Genomic DNA, 17877 nt, shown 5'->3' on the forward strand with positions numbered 1-17877 from the left:
GCTTGTCAATGCTAGAAAATATTGCAGGGAATCAATATATATCAATATAGCTAACTCAGGAGAGATGGTAAGTACATGCAGAAAGCAGTAAATGCAGATGACAGGAAACCTTAGTAGAATTGAGGCAGAGTTAGTTAATCAGGCAACACAAATCCATAGGAATCAGAATTCATTAGTTCTCATGCTCACCAACCTGCCTATTTTCTCTCATTCAGGCTGGATTTCAGAAGCTGCTTCTCATGAAGGAAAAAACACAGGCACTCTAGTCTAGATTTAGAGCACATCCTGAATCCTTTGAAGTTAGAATTTTGTTTGGCTCTTATAAAATGTATGTTCAGAGCCGCAGTGTACTTCTCCATCTTATTCCCTGATCTTTCAAGAGGCCAGGCAATAATTACTTTCCAACAAGTTTCTTACTAGGTGGTCATAACAGGCTCCAAGTCTTCATGCCAGCATCGGGAAGGATAAAATCTACAGGCTCTTTTTTTCTTAGCTTCGTATGAGTCAGATTCTCTCATCAATACCTATGAGTGGATCCACTTGTTGGTATCTAAGCTGAGTCCAACTGGGCTCCATGTGACAATCCTGCTATGTGGGCTCCCCCATACTGGGATGCGGAGGGGGAACCCAAGTTTGTACAGCCCTTCCTCCCTCTGGGACAAAATCAAAGTGTGAGGAGGGAGCTACATTGTCCACCAGTACTTGGATGTGTTGGTAGAGCAGAGGCACGGTGCACCTGATGTAGCATCTTCTCCGGAGCCAAGCTGGGCCCTCTGTGTTAACCACAGGAGCTGCATGAAGCAACACTTGACTGTTTATTCATAAAGCTGACAAAATGAGTGGCTATTAGGAGCTTTTTTTAAAGTTTTTTAAGAGGAAAATTAAGTGCAAATTGGTTTTCCCTGTGTCTTTTCCCTGATGAAACAGAGTAAAAAGTCAATTCCTAAAGTGTCAGGCAGAGGAAGGGAAAGCTTTTTTTTTGTTTCCTTTTACCCCTTCTGCTTTCGCAGGTCTGACTTCACCTGCTATTCAGATTTCTTTCCCTGGTTTCTTTCATTGTCTTCATCCCATGGTACCAATCCATGATTATTGACAGATTGCAAGACGAAAACTCAGTCTCTCTTGATTTTTAATAATCCTTCTTGGCTTTCCCCCTCTTCCACCATCTGCTTAGTATTAGTATTTCTATCAAGAAAATAACCAAATCCTGATCTATTGCCTATGAGGAGTTTCACGTACGAGAGAGTCAGTTGGAGTTGTGTGCATGGCAGCATATAAAGGGATTTAGAAGGGGATATCCATTGACTGATGCTACAGAGAGCTTCATTTACCCTCAGTGCTCACATTGGCCTTTTCACACTGACCTGAACAGCTTTAGTATCTCCCTTAGAAAAAGTCTTCTGGCAACCTCTAATAAGCTAGTCAATACAGAATACCTGAGCACTATGGTTGAGACTGGTGGATTGCCAGATTTAGCAGCCCTATTCAGTCCACATAACTTTGGGGGAATCTCTGTCTGGAGACCGAGGGAAAATCAAATAACATGACACTAACCCTAGCACACTGAAAGAAAACATTTTGTATCCTTCTTGGATTACCCATTTATGACCATGGAAACAGAAATGACAAAGGAAGTTAGTATTAACCATTATAGATTAAGTGCATTCAGTTAGAATTACCCTTGTTTTCTGCTAAATATGTGTCAGTTTGACTAAACAGATATTTATCTATAAACCTACATATCTTTTTATTCTGGAGTCCAAGGCACAAGAGATACAAAAGCAGAACTCATTCGCTGTTATCTGTGGAAGCTGGATTGCAGGCTTCTCAGGAGTGAGGAGGTACCTGTGTTTTAATTATTTTTTATAAAAACTGCACAATAACAGAAGCTATTGTAGGCTGGCGAATACCTTCAAACTAATTATCAATCTGAATGTGATATGAAGAAAGGCTTTTCAGAGCTTAATCAGAATAAAAATGAGTAAGACTGAAAATTAAAGGGAAAATATAAGAAAAGAGACTAAAACAATTTTTGGAAAAAGTCGGAAAAAGTCAGAAAAAGAACTTAGGGAGGATTAAGTAGTCCTGAATTGTATTAATAAGATTCTGGGTTATATCAAAGTATTCTTTTAATTGAAAGGTTATACTGAAATCAAATACCATTCTTTACATACTGGGGAAAAACCTCCATAGGTTTGCTACCCAAACCAGGGCTGTATTGCACTTCTGAACCTCTAAACTAGAAACCAGTACTACTTGCATACACTTTTCTGTGATAAAACCCAGGTAGTATTTTTGGGCAGAGAACATCACGCATGACGTGTGTGGTGGTTGCACACTGGTGTATGCTGCGTGTATGTCCACCACTGTTCTGCTACCAATTTATTACCTGTTCTAGACCTTCACACCTGAGCTGGATGGGCTGCTGCCCCAGCATACTCCAAAGAGCCTCTGCCTTCTGTGAGGCATATCCCCTTAAACTTAATTCTTTAAGCTCTTGAGTACAGGACTTCAGCTCCTGGTCCTGTTCTTGGTTCACATTCCCAGCCTAATCACATCATTTTAATCATCTATGAGAAACACCATCTCATTCCAAGACCAATAGCCTGCTAGCCCAATCTGCAGGATGAACCAAGCATCCAGTTTAACATACGTGATTCATGGGTGGGGAACATGGCAGTAGCTGATGTGTGTGCACCGAGCAGTGTGTGCACATTGCATGCAGAAGCGTTGCTCAGTTTGGTGCTCGTTGAACTTGGCGTGAAATTGGCAACTGTGGTAAATTCTCTAGTTTAGCAAAGCTGTGAATGGCAGCTCTTGGGTGGTGATAAGTTTGTTTTTATCCAGAAAGCCATGAGCATGCACTTAACCACCCACTGAATGCAATGGGAGTTGAGAGTATTCTTAAAATTAATCACACTGGAAATGAGCATTTTAAAATCAGGAAATTCATTCACAGGGAGATGAGCAGTGCAGCTCTTGCTCCCACTGTTTTGGACCTAGTCTGTTCTGTGGTCAAAGCAGGAGGAAGAAGTTTGGTTCCTCTCTCAGTGCTGGAGTGTCAAGAGCACAGCAATTGCAAGCTTCCTCCTGCTTCTTACTGCCTACAGCGTGACCTGTGCTGGTACCCCTAGCACTGGAAACCAGCCAGGCACCTTGTTCTGCTAGCTACTGGATCACAGGTGAGGAAGTTGAATTGCTAGGCCAGTGTGAAAACTTTCATCCTGACTTGAGGAATTTGAAAACCTTTCAGTTTTGCTGACTGAAATACTTTCTGAATTAGGCAAAGCAAAAGCTGAGGGAGCTCTAGAATTCTGTTCTGGCTGTTATGATCCTGGGCCCCTTCTCCATTCTGCTTAATAGCCAAGGGAAGAAAATAGTTTCAGGATGATTTTGTGAGTCTCTTAAAACTTGATCCTTTAAATAGCACCTCTGAAGTCAATAGCATTTCTCTTGGTGAAAATACCTATTCAGCAAGGATAAGGGTATAAGGATTCAACCCAAGGTACTGGGAAAGGCTGCTCAATACAGTATTTGTACCTAGTGTGTAATTTGAAAAAAATCGGTGTTTCAGCAGTATCAGAGTGCAAATGTTTCAATAGACTTGCTATAATTGCCTGCAGTTGCAAAAGGCAGTTTTCACACAGTCAACATTGCATTTCCTGTTGATTAGCAACATTATTTTCTTTTTAGCTGAAAATGTAAAAAAGGAAATCAGGGCTATAACTGATTTGCTTTAACATAACTTTTGCCTCTCTCTGTTAAATGGAATGCTATGAGTTAGAAATGCAAAGTGGCTATTACAGCTCAGTTTGATTCCAGGATCATCTTGATTTCAGATGGACTGAATTAGTTGAATTTAATCACCAAGTAATCATTTAAGTAATTAAATATCTAGTAAATTGTCAGAGCTGCAGTCAGATTCTTCTCTGGGTGCTAACCTGGTGATTCTGTTTGGGTACACAGTCTGATCCCTTGTCATTTAAATGTCTGCTGATCTAACAGGCTTTGCCTCTCCCATCTCTCTGGCTTTTCTCCTGGAGAAAGACTGTGCCTGGTGCTCCCAGACCCACAGCCAGCATGTCCGACTCCCACCCCAATCCCGTTTCACTCCCACCTCTCACTGATCAAGGCCAGTGGCTCTGGTTGTGTGTTTAGCTCTCTGGGATACCTAGCAATGACAGTACATATTTGAGACATCAGAAGTGGGATCCCAGTCTACATACACATCCAACTCATGAGGTGTTTACTAGAAAGAATGGGAGTAGGCAGGTGCAGTCAAAGTGATAAGCTGCTAATATTAATTCCCTGCTTCAGCAACTATCCGTGGCTTTATGTAGGCTTAAGTCAAGTGCTGTAGACTTCTCTTGTCCTTTTCTCCTACCTTAGATGTCCATGAAGCAGACTCACCAGGGATGGAGGCAGGTCAGGAGGAGCTGCAGGGTGCTGCTGAGCAATCCCTGAATACTTGCACGAGTGTCAGACTCTTTGAACACCATCCACTAAGGGACATTGTTGCTGCTGAAGCAACAGCAGGCAAATATGGCAACATCAAAGTCAAGAATTTTTGCAATCATTTTTTAAATTAAAAAGTTTGAGAACTCTTTTTTTGGGTGTTCCTGCACAAGAGGCAGAACTCTCATGAATATCTTTACATTTATCAGGGGACAGCTCTGTGACGGTCATGTTTAATCTGATGAGGTTTAAAACAGCTTTTCTTGATCAGATTTTTCCAATTAACAATATGAGTTTAGGTCCTGATCATTACCTTTTATGCATATTGACAGGATTCCTATTTACATCACTGAGAGGAGTATTTTGCCTTAGGCTTGTGATCACAGTGAAAGTAATTTTATTATAATACGAAAATCAGAGTTACTTGTTTCATTTATATTAACCTCTTTTTGCAGAGGTCCAGAGTTTTAAAGGTTAGAAGTTTACTTTCTAACAATCTTTTTTCTCTTCAGTCTGTTCCATGGAGTTGATAAAATGCACATAGACTTTTAAACAAAGGGGGTTTCATATAAGTAACTTCTTTGTGAGAAGCTGTTTTGTACTATGTAGGTACAGTTTGGTTCAGCACTTGCCTTCAGCGGGGCCTGAATTTCATCCTAAAGATTTAGGATTCAATCCAGAAAGCTTTTACTCATATGAGTGATCTTCGCTCTCGTGTCCCAGTGACTTATGCCAGCTTGTCACTAGCTCTAATAAAAGTACTATTTTCTCTGCTTCTGTATGTATAATCACAGTTGAGCTGCAAGGAATTCTTAGGCTAAGTAATGGTTCATATCTGAACCAGAAAAACAGCATATATCATTGTGAATTTGCTGTAGTCATTCAAGCCATTAATAATAAAATTAGAAGAATCTCATTAAAGTTATATTCTGTATTTGACATCACTGGTTAGTATTAGTATATGATGATAGACTTAGCCATGAGAAAGGCACATTGCATTGCTGTCTACTGGAAAAATAAGATGCTGTTAATTTCCATACCTTGGGAAATATATGAACCAGCCTAAATTTCCCATAATTACAGTAGGCAATAAAGATGCATTTTAATAGAACAAACTAATAGTGGGTGACATTTTTACAGATGATATATAGCTGTGTTCTGCATATTTTTTGCAAAGTAGTAGGGTGAAGCATTTGATTTGAGGCACTAAATAAGTTATGAGAATGCAATAAAACACTGTCTGTGGCTTTAAAAATATTTGTCCTTTTAAAATACCCCCTACAAATGATATAGAAATAAATGGATTGCATAAGGCAAGAAACGCTGGCTCTCCACTCCAGCAGGCATTTATTTCTTTTTCTTTCCTTGGTAGCCCAATGGAATGGAACCATATTTGAATTCTGGTTGCTCATAAAACAGTCAATATGGTGCTCCCAGTTGTGTTATAACTTCACTGGCAAGCAAATACACAGTGCAGAATAGCAATAAAGCATGCTTCAAACAGCGAGTGTATCAAAGGTATGTTCATCTCATCTTGCTAGAGACACAGAATCACAAGAGCAGCCCTGGCAGGGCTCTGCTTGTGAGGATCACCAAAGGCATGGGAGGGAAAGGAACATAAAAATTATTTACTATGTCTGCATGTAAAATCTTGTAGCTAAGCTTATCTTTTGTGAAAAGAAAAAAAGAAAGCTTATTAAGGCTGTATTTCTTCCTCAAAACCCATCAATGACTATTAAAGCCCTAAGAGGTACCAAGCTATACACTGGATGTAGATTGACCTTAAAGAAAAGCAGCCTCTGAGGCTGGAGATGAGAGAATTTGACTTGCAGGAGGGAGTTGCAGCGTTCAGCAGTGGCAGTGACAAGCCCAGTGCTGCATTAGAAAGGCTGAGTTTGAAACTGTTTATTCTTCCACATTTGACAAAGTCTCGGTCTGATTTGAACTTCATTCAAAGAGCTGAAGTTGATAGCATGTCACAGAATACAGAAATATTTCATCTGGAAGATGCTAGCTCTCAACTTGGCAGGCTGGTGAGGCTGAATCAAATGTTTTCTCTGGGAATGGGTTTCCTTCAGTGGTAATTGATGCTTCCAGATGACATCAGTGTTTCAAAAGACCAAAAGTTTTATTCTCTTTGGCAGTGTCTGAATCAATTAACATTGACCACATCAGTGATTTTAGAGATTTAAGAAGTTTAGAGAACTTCAAACAGGGAGAAACACTGAAAGGGCTGCGTAATTTGGATTTTCACAGTTTGGTACAAGTTTAATTACTGTGTCAACTTTTCACCCAGAAGAGCATAATTAATATAGCACAATAGTATGATTTCTTTGGTTTGAAAGTACAGGTTGGGCACCAGAATTATTTTGCTGTCACATATTTCACTAAGCCACCCAGAAATAGTTCAAGAGCAAAAAAGATGCAGGCTGAGCTGGCTGAATAGTTCTGTGTATTGTGTCCTCTGCCTTCTTAGCTCCTCTGGTCCTGGCTGGAGCAGTTTTCTCCTTATATCCAGCTCCCAGGTACTCCTCTAGATCTGTGATGCTTCTTGCTTGTAGTTCATGAGGTTGATTTTGGGTAAAGTAGGCCTTTTTTGATGAAATGGACGTTTGGAAAGCTGTAAATGTTGTCCGTAGGAGCTTTTCTGTCCAAAGAGGAACACTCAAGATGGCAGCTACTTTCAAAGAAAGAAAAGGGTTTTTTTTGAGTAGACTTTATTCAATTATGATATTATAAAATCAGCTTTTAAAAAAAAGTCAAAGTTCTTTTACCACAAAAGGCTACTTTCTCATGAAAATTGTGAGAAAAATGTGTATTTTTAACAAATCAAGACAAAAGTTATACTGTCATAATAACTATATTTAATCTTACCTCTTATTCTTATATAGAGACAGATTGCCTTAAGGAATGAATTGGTACTATTCCATAGAAGTTAGTGCAGCTTTTGTCTGTTCATACCTTCTAAGAGTTTAATCCATAAAAATATAATTTCTGAAATCATTAAAAAGTGAAAGACAGTTCTGGCTTTGCATCCCAAACAATATTGTAGTCAGGGGAGCTGCCAGCACTGTTCTTATTCAAAGACATTTCTATGTTTAAGTGATGATTAACAGCACTTAATGTGTTTATTCTGCTACGCATGCATGCACGCTACTTCCATTAACACTAATGTGGCTTCTGCATTTCCTATCTTGGCGATACAGACCTCTTTAAAGATGATGCTATTTTTTTTCTGTATTTTTTCTATCCATAAAGTCTGACTAGAAATGTATAAAAATCTGCTGCAGCTTTGACTGATGTGGTTTAGAGTCTTTTGCATTAGGTTGATGATAGAAAGGGTGGGAACCTGCCTCCTGCCTATGTGTATGATGGGTGATGTTAAAGCTCAATAACCCCCAACAACAATTTTGGATCCAGATCTCAGATTTGGATCGTTTCCTAGAGGACAGAAAACACAGTGTCGTTTTTGTCCGCATCCTGAACTACCTAAATAACTTCAGAGAAGAGCAATTTTCCTTTCTGCTTTTGAAAAAGCAAAAAACCCCTACATCCATGCTGGGCATTGTCACCACAGAGCATCACAGCATCTGATCTGTCGGTGGTCATCCCCTGTGGATTTGTGCATATACTTCTCTGAGGTGCAGGGGAGCTATAAAATGGCTCATAGTAAGCCTCACCAGGTGCAGCACATTGCATGGGGCACGAGAAGGGAACAACCAGCACTTGCACATCTTACTTGTTACTCTATCATCACCTGAGGAATTCTTTTATAAAATTCCTTCCTTTTTTTTTTTTTTCTTCATCCTTAAAAGGAAGCAAGGGTCAATTTTTTGCTGTAATAGGCAAGGGGTAGCAGGACCACAGTTCCGTTTGGATGGAGCACATTCACCCAGCTCAGTTACACCCTCAGCCTGGGGATCGAGACAGTGCCCACAGGAATGTGCCCCTCTTCCCAGGCTAGTGCTCATCTCACTCTTACCGATTGGAAGCCATTCATGTTTCAAAAAGAGATAAAGATTTAATGCTTACATGGCATGAAGGAAAATTTTCTATTAACTTCTTACATAGATATTCAATTTTCCTTACAAACTTTATATTTTACTGTTATCAATGGTGGACAAGAAGTAACAGGATCAGTGTGTGCTCTTTTAGCTTTATTAATTACATGAGATACTTATCTAAGCCCCCTCCAGAAATTTATCCATTATCTCAGTTTACTGTGAAAAACTTACATTATTTGTTCTGAATGAGGAATGGCCAATATCCACTTTAAATATAACAATATGAAATGTATTACAGAAGCTAGATAAGAAAAAGACCTAGAGGTTTGATTCTTGGACTGTTAGAATGCAAAATAATGATGTTCCTTGTTTCCATGCATGGTAATTGTATATGCCAGTTGGGTAACAGAAAATACGCAAATGGATATTTAGGTCTGCAATTACCTGGCTGGGATGCACAGACATGGGAATTGCTTAATCAGTTTAGGAAAGCAATTACACATGCATTTTATGAACTACATAACTAAACTTCACAGAAATCAGTCTCCTGAATTATCTAATCTGGGGCCACTGACTGCTCCATGATACATGCAACACTGGTTCATACCTTTAAGATTCATGTATTTTGTTCTATATATCTTATATCTTTCAGCCCTGCAAAGTTTCCAGCTGTGCTTTTAAATATGAAAGAACAAAGCTATGGGAAGATGATTATATCAACCATATTATGTCTCGTAAATCTGTAATACAAGGTTATAAAATGGCTGGAGCTATTCCTGCAGCAAAAACCCCATAGTCGTCATTTATTCAGACAACCAGAGTCAAGTCTGTGTCTTGCATGGCTTGAGATGGATCCAGAAGGACCTGGAGGAGTGGATATTCATCATCAATAGATCTGCTGCTCTAATTGGCTGCTTTTGCTACCTTCTAATTTCTTCAAGCCCTGATCTCTCTCTGAGATGGAGGGGTTTAGTGAATAGCATTGTTCAAATGAACTTGGCTGACATGGCTTCACAAGATAGCAAAGTAATTGTGTCAGAAAGTTATCAATCCAGGGGAAGACCATTTGTGTTCACAATGGGAAACACAAAAGACAGAGCTTTTTTCTTTGGAGGTTTTCAGAGTGAAATGAATTAAAAACGTGTAAAAGTGCAGAAGTTGAAGAAATCTCTGCATATATTCTAAGTGTCAGTCAAGTACATAAGAAATTGGGGACCCATCGACTCATACCTACTTGTGTCCTACCTGTTCAAATTTCATCTAGGGGTGTTTCATAATGGTGTTAGAATAACATTTCTAAGTTTACTAATATGGCAGTAGAGTTTATCTAGGTGTTATATGGCTTTCTGAACATAGATGCTATGTAACAGCTACTTTTTTTTCCCAATGTAAAATGAATGTCAGCTGTTGATTCCTTGGCAAGCTAGATTTGTACAGTGGCTTACATTCAAGTAATAGAAAATAGTTCAGGCTACTGGAAAAGTTTCATCTCTTTTATTTAGTAGTTTTGCTTTTTTCAGAATACTTGAAAGTATTACCATCAAATCACTGCAATTATAAATAATATACTATTAATTACTGTATCAGTGTAAATACATATAAAAACTGAGTGGGACAGGTTTTTTACATATCATTCACTGAGGTTGATTTACCCAAGCTGAACATGTCCATGAGTTTATTTTCCTCCTATTAAGTGCAAGCATATTCAACACAGGGCATTTTCATTCAAACCTTGGAGATTTTTTCTCTAATTTATCCCAGTGGGATTTAGGAGCAGTTCCAGCTCCACTACAGGAAGTCAAAGGATGGAGCTCAGTCTGAGGCCAGGACAATCGTAAGTTGGATTAAAGAATATTACAGAATTGTATCATCAGTATTAACTGCATTGCCGAAGCAGATCTATGGTTGTATAAAAAATCTTGCTGAAGGCTTTGCAGGTACTTCAGGAGATTAGCGCTCTGCAGCTTCCCAAAAATACTAAAATAGATCAACCACTGAGTTGTTCTAAGTTCATCTTCTCTGTGATCTCTAACCATTTAATAAATTTTCTCGTGCCAGCCTGAACTCTCCTTCCAGCTACAGCCAATACAGCAACGAGAGCTCTTCTTATTTTTTTAATGGCTAAATCAATCTCCTTTAGTCTTTGCAACACTGCTAGATCACTCTGCATGACAGTTTAGAGAAGGAAGGCTGAAGAGCATATGCCACGTGAAAACGCAGTCCTTCCCTTCTCCCTGCCATTCCATGCTTGCAAATATAATTGATTTGGCAACGTTTGTTGTCGCAGGTTACCTGGGTCTTCCCACAGAACTGAAGACATGTCTGGGAGCCTGGCCAAGCACCTCTCCCAGCGGAGCTGAACGTCTGGAAAGGCATGAGGAATTTCTCCGTAATCTAGTGCAGCTCAGGTAGCTCCTGACAGCCCTGTGCTGGCTGGCACGGCTCAGGGTCTGAATGTCCCAGGGCACTGCAGCTTTCAGCACTGCAGACCGCAGCCTGGTAGGTTTAGGCAGATGTCACCTAATTGTAAGATGTGCTCACAACGATCCCCAAACATTTAGACCTCAGTATCTGCTGCTTTTCTCTGTGAAAGCATGTCTTCCTCCTTTTTCCCAGAAGATGCACCTCATGCCATCTTCTGAAATTGTCCAAAGCTACTAGCATATACACAATAAAATATCTGAGACTTCTCAGGAAAGCCTGATGAGAAAAATCCATGTTGTACCTCCACCCCTTTCTGTCAGTCAGCTCAAATGAGAGAGTTTTCTCTGTCATACTGTGAAAGAGTCGATATGTCATCATAGGAAACATGAAGTCCTTTGTTACAGATTGACTCCACTATGGTACCTACCAGGACATCACCCACGCCGCAAGAAGGCAATGTTTCTCACAAGGGGATATCCACTGCTGACTTTGGAGCCTCCACTGTTCCACCTGTGAGGTAGGCTACTTTTGTTCACTGTTAGAGGCAGAAATTTTATCTCTTTTTAGAAGGTAGGTAACAGATCCTCAAATGACATGAAATTCCTGGTTCTACTGAAGTCAGTTCATTTGTACCTGTTGGGAAGCACATGAAATTGAGATCTTTTATTCCAGTCTGCTTCTGTCCTTAATCCAGGATTCCCTTCTGCTCAAGTCAGGATAGAAATTTAACTCAAGAGTAGGGGAGAGCTTCTGATTTATTAAATAGACATTTTTTTAGATGGATGGCTATGGGGGTGGGCAAGACTATTACAATATCCAAAATCTGTTACAATATCCAAAATCTTCTCAGAGAAGGCTGCGTAGAGACCTCATAGCAGCCTTCCAGTATCTGAAGGGGGGCTATGGGAATGCTGGGGATGGACTGTTCATTAGGGACTGTAGTGATAGGGCAAGGGGTAACGGGTTAAAACTTAAACAGGGGAAATTAGATTGGATATAAGGAAGAAGTTCTTTACTGTAAGGGTGGTGAGGCACTGGAATGGGTTGCCCAGGGAAGTTGTGAATGCTCCATCCCTGGCGGTGTTCAAGGCCAGGCTGGACAGAGCCTTGGGTGGGATGGTTTAGTGTGAGGTGTCCCTGCCCATGGCAGGGGGGTTGGAACTGGATGATCTTGAAGTCCTTTCCAACTCTAACTATTCTATGATTCTGTGAATCTTGTGATTTGTCATTTTGAGTGCAAGAGGAAAGTATAAGAAGAGTTTCTCTGTCAATATGCATTACATCAACTATTTAACAATGGTTTCTTGAAAACTGGTGTGTAAAACAGGACTGTTGATCTTGGATCAAATGGTTTGTATTACTAGATTACAAGTGAAATCTGCAAATGGCAGAAAATATGCTTAAACAACAGGAAAATTTATGTAGCAATTTCTCTGTAATGAGGAAGCTCAATAGCAGATAATTGCATATAAAGTATTTTAATGCTAACTAGCTACTTAAATGTTTCAAAGTTAGGTTTATAATTAAATTATAAGCAAAGATGGAATGGTCATTATTCTCAGAAATTTTTATGTTTTATTTTCAGAGTTCTAGTTTCTTTTTTCTGTGTCATTCATCTTGGCAAGGGTTCCTGTGCTTGTTTTGTACCTCTTCTATTGATTTAGTTTAATTTAGTTTTTATATAAAATAGTATATATTTCTGTGAATTTATGAATCACGAAGACGGATGGTTTAGCCACTTCTCATTTGCAAACAAAAAACAAGGATGGAGAAAAAAATCTGTGCCCTTTACAAGTGCTAGAGGTCAATGACCTTTGATTAGGGAAAATCAGGTTCAGATACCCATAGCTGTAAAGTAACATGATTGTTTAGAGCTGTGTAGCCTGGCAATGGTAAACCTCTGCCTGTTTACCCCTAAATGAAATATTAGCTGTTGGTCTCAGTGCAGCAGTTCCAGAAATACAGCTGATTTGTGTGGGGTAGATAGGTGGACAAAGTTGCTGCCCTTAGAGCTGGGAGAATGCTGGGTTTGATATTGAGCATGATGCTAAGCCTCTGAAGAGGACCCAGGAGAGGGGAAAGACAGCATGTCTGGTACCTGCTTTTATGTAGAGCAAAAACCCAGCTGACTCTGAATCAGCATCACAAGGAAAAAGCCTCTTCTTCCTTGCCATCTGATGAAAATCCCAGACAGTGTCTAGATCTGACCTATGCTGCTCAGCTTTTAAAGAAATAGCTGTTTTGTAACAAGCCATTTTTAAAGTGGTGACTCACAAGGTGCTTCTGCTTGTTGGGTTTGGCTTTTTAGTGACAACTGAAAAGACAGAGGGAAATGATCACTTTGTATTGAGCCATAAGAGACTTCCTGCAAGGTTGTAGCGTTTTGACTGTTTGTCTGAACTGGCAAAACTCCTCCACCTCACTTTTCCCTCTCCCCTTCCAACAGTGCTTGTTTTGGGTCATTCGTTCCTGAACTTCAAAGGAAATTCCCACTGAAAGTAGGAGCCTTCATCCCTTCCGTTATTTGGCACTGGGGCACCAGCCTGCATTCCTCTTTATGCCATGTAGGGCACCAACATCTGCGGCATAGTCCATGTGTAGAGCAGATCCACATCCAGTAGCCCCTAGCTTATCCCTAATCCTTTCTGTTTCTCAGTGCTGACAATTTTATAAATGTTATTTAGTGTATTTTTCAAGCATGGACTGTGCAATGTTTGCAGTCACATTATACGCCAGCACATGATAGAAAGCTGAAGTACAGGAGATGAATAATCTGCTATACAAAGGCTTGTTTCCTTCTATTTTTTCCTGTGCTCTTGTGTTGACGTTTGCATGTGTTGACATTGCTCTCACAGTAGGGGAACTGCAACCACAACTCTTGTTTTGTTTTAAGAAGTCTGCAGTCCTCCCTCCCTTTGGAAAGCTAATACAGCACATCATTACTAACAGCACACTGGAGCTGAAGGTTTCTGCTAAACTTAAATGCTTCTCTCAGATTATTCATATTCCTCCAATAAGCTTTGCCACTTTACTCAGCGTAAACGAACCTCATCCCTTGAGCTGTCCTCGACATAAATCAGACCTATCACATTAATGTCAGTAGGAGTTATTCACACCCATGAAGAGACAAATAGCCCTTTCAGTACTTTTCATGCACACAGAAATCTTGAAGTATTATTTTAATGCTGCAGTTTGATGACAGATCTCATTTGTGTCATCAGACCTGTTCTTCCTTCCCTTTCAGATGATACAAAACCAACCGTAGCTGCTTTTGAAATAGTCGCATAACCAGCAATGTTACTAATGTGTCTTTTTCCTTTTTTTCCTTCTCTTTTTTTCATACAGTGTCACAGCAATTTCACTCGCTGTGAAAATAATGCATTTCTTGTATTAATATTATGTGGGGAGTAAATTGTAATTTAGCTACTTTCTACCAGCAGCTGCAAGTGCAAGGCTGAAGCCAAAAGGTAACACATTCAGTTTTTACAAAACTAGATGATATTTTTCCTAGTCAAGCTGGAAGCACATGTCTAAGGTAAGGTACATTGGTTGCAATAAAAAAATGTGGGTCTGCTCTTCTGAACTCTGCCTCTGACAGTGATTTGCTGCGTAATCTAGAGCTCATCTAATTTCATCTGTAGCATCCATTGTCCCATGGATGTTATGCTTCCCTTCTGGGTTATTCTGCATTGCCAGTCTATCTAGTGCTCCAGGTATCTCAAATGGGAAACAGGAAGGGAAACGGTCTAGAGGATAAACCCCGTCTCATCCCAGTTGGCAGATATTTGCTGCCAGCAAAGCTGCCTTGAGCTGTCCTGCCTGAGCTTTGTGATGGGGAGGGTAAAGTGTTGGTTCTACAACATCAGGGCCTCAAACCTAGATAGTTTCTGTAGCCAGCAGCAATGTGAAATCTCTCTCCCCTAAAAGTCCTCAAACAGAGAGAATAATACTTTATTTCACATATGTATCTATGTGTTCCAGTAGACAGAATTAATAGCATCTTTCTTCTGTTGAACACGGTATTCTTAGGGGAAAATATTTAAGGCTACAGGAGTACATTAGCAGTCTGTTACTGTGGGAAGTCTAAGCAATCATGGTTACTTTGTGCAAATCCATTTGTTGGGAGGCAGGATCCTCTATTGAGCTTTGCAAGGTGATTGCATTAGCTGTCACTGTGAAAGTACCAGAGAAAGCACCAGTTTTGGTCTTATGGTCCATTGCTAGGACCCACTTCTGCCGTAAACCCAAAAGTGGGTAGCCCTGAGATAGATTCCAACAATCTCAGTTTTATTTATAGGTAATATGGTTTATTCCATTATTATCCCCGGTTTTATAAATAATGTTTGGTTGTGAAAGAGAACAAACACAATCCCTTGTAGAAGACAATAAATGTAATAATATTAATCAGTGTCCAAATAAAGCATCCTTTCATTGGATGCTCTTTTTATTTGCATCCTTGTGATGTGAATCTTTGTCTTTCTGCTCTAATAAAAGATGATTTCATTCTCTCTATCTCTCTTTTCCCCTCTGCCTCCTGCACACTATCCATTAGCACCATTCACATCCCTCATATTGCATTAAAGGCTCATTTTATTTGTAATTAAGCAGTGATGCAGTCATATGTATTGTTGCATTTGAAAGATGCTCTCAGCTATGTTGGAAAGCTGGAGATTCTGAGCAGGGTGCATTAAGGTTAATTACCTAATAATTTACAGTATAAAATGCAGCTGCAGATGCTTTGATTTTCACTGATTGTGGCACCGAACAAAGTAAATAAGAACTTGCTCATATTCCAGCACTATGACTGTGGATAAAAGAAAACCAATCCTTTATGGCATTTATGATGTCCTTTCTTTCTCCTTGGCTTCAGTGGCACATGAGCAGCCTTCAGTAGACTATCATTCAGAGTGCTGGAGTCTCACCATATTTGTTTTATAATGATTTTCCTTTCTTAATACAATTCAGATGTCAAATGTAGACCAGCTGACTTTTATTGCATTATAGGATATCAAACGTGTTATGCTGTAGAGGCAATACTAATAGAGTTTGATGGTGTTAGAAAAACAATTTTGAGGGTCTCAGAATAAAGTAAAAAGAGGTGAAGCCAAAAGCATGGATTGAGAGCTAAAGAAACTCCTGAGCTACAGGGTCTTGCTCTCTTTCCTGAGGCTGTACAGCAGTGTATGTTCCCAGGTCTCCAGGTGATATAAATCCATGTAGCTTCACTGAATTCACAGAAATGGGCAGAATACTAAATGTGAAAGAAGACATGCTTAATTGTTCTAATAAGTATATGCCATTCATGTTTAAGTCTGCTGTCATCACTGTGTTCCATAATAACTGGGACTAAAAGCACACCCCTCACTCACAGTCATCCCTCTTGAAGAGATTCTCAAACCAAGGAGTATGGAGAGCTAACATTTCCAGCTCCCACTTCATGGCTTACTGAGAGCCTTTTCTAGTGATTCTTAGATTAATGTAATTAGCTTAGTTTTATATAGAACAACATGGAGCAAAGGGACTGGGAGAAAGCATGTTGAGCAAAGACAAGTATCTACAAGGATGATAACCTGTGGATCAGCTTCTGTATCTGTCCTGTCCTACCTCCAGCAAACATGCTGTAATTCATATTGCCATGCTAATTTGTTTGTATCTTGCTGTCAGAAGCAGATGTTTGGGTTCTTTCTGTGTTTTTTTTTTTTAATGTTAGAAGTATCATTTAGAGTTTAAATGTTCCATGATGTGTAGCAGTTAGTTGTGTTATGGTTTGCCTCTTAATTCTCCTATAATGAATTTTACCCTTTGCAAAGCACCAGTGCAAGGATTTTGTGTCTCTGATTCCACTGTTAACTCATGAACTTCACCTAAGCATTTAGAGAAAGGACTTTTGGGTTTCTTACAGCTATTTCTTTTCTGGTGCTGAGTAGAGTAGCTGAGAAAGAAATTAGGGTGGTTTTGGATACTGTAAATGAATGTGTTTCACAGTTCGTGGCAAGCCTATGGATCTTTTCTGTTAGGTGTAAATGGTGTGCGAAAACATTAATTGCATTTAATAAATATTAATATTTTTAAGAATGAGCCTTGCCAGCTTTCCAGATTTCCACGTTCAGTTAACAGCAGCACACAGAAGCAGTGAATAGCAGAAACTGAGAAACACCTCACCTCAGGAGACATCAGCCTTTCTTTACAGAGAGGATAAAAAGCTCAGACTTCAGCATTTCATGCTGCAGATGATCACATGCTTTGCTTTCTTTTTCCTATAATTCTTTTTGGTGTTCAAAATCCATTCAGTAATTTCCCATTAAAGGTTTCTCAAAAGTTTCAGTCCTGAGTGCAAGAGGCATTCATCTTTCAGCTGGATTCCAGTGTAATAATTTGAATTAAAAACCTGGGTCCTTTCAATTTCTTACCTAGGAAAATGGGAGTTATTTGCGGAACACATTCCCCTCACCACTACTATTGTCTAACATTTCTTAAATTCTTTTAAAGAAAGTTGTAACAAAGTGAAACAGGGAGAGTGTAAAGATATTTTTCTCTTGTTTTGTCTTCCTTTACTGCAGGAAAATCTTGGCAGAAAGCAAAAGAAGGGATGAGGAACTGAGGCTGGCTTAGAATACATTCTTACTGACATTTTTACATACTCTGAATGAAAACATTTAACAGATAATAAGAGGATGGGTTTGGAGTTTTTTGGAGCTTGCTTTCTTTGGACCTTTTCCTCCAACATTTTCCATTTCTAAGGGAAAGACTTAGAAATGTGAGGCAAGGAGGAGCTCTTAATTGTTCTTAGTTGTTCATAGGGTCTTAATTGTTCATCATTCCTTCAAGAATAGAAACAAGAAAAGTGTCAATATTTTAAAAGAATAGGAGAAGCAAATCCAAAGCAGCGCAGGAATTCCAGATCAGAGCTTTTAGAAAATGAAACAGAGTTAAACAAAAACCCCACAACAGAATGTAATAGATGTTTCTCTTGAATAGCCAGGAAGAGGGGACA

Source organism: Lathamus discolor, chromosome 11 (genome assembly GCF_037157495.1).
Source record: "Lathamus discolor isolate bLatDis1 chromosome 11, bLatDis1.hap1, whole genome shotgun sequence".
Lineage (NCBI taxonomy): Eukaryota > Metazoa > Chordata > Aves > Psittaciformes > Psittacidae > Lathamus > Lathamus discolor.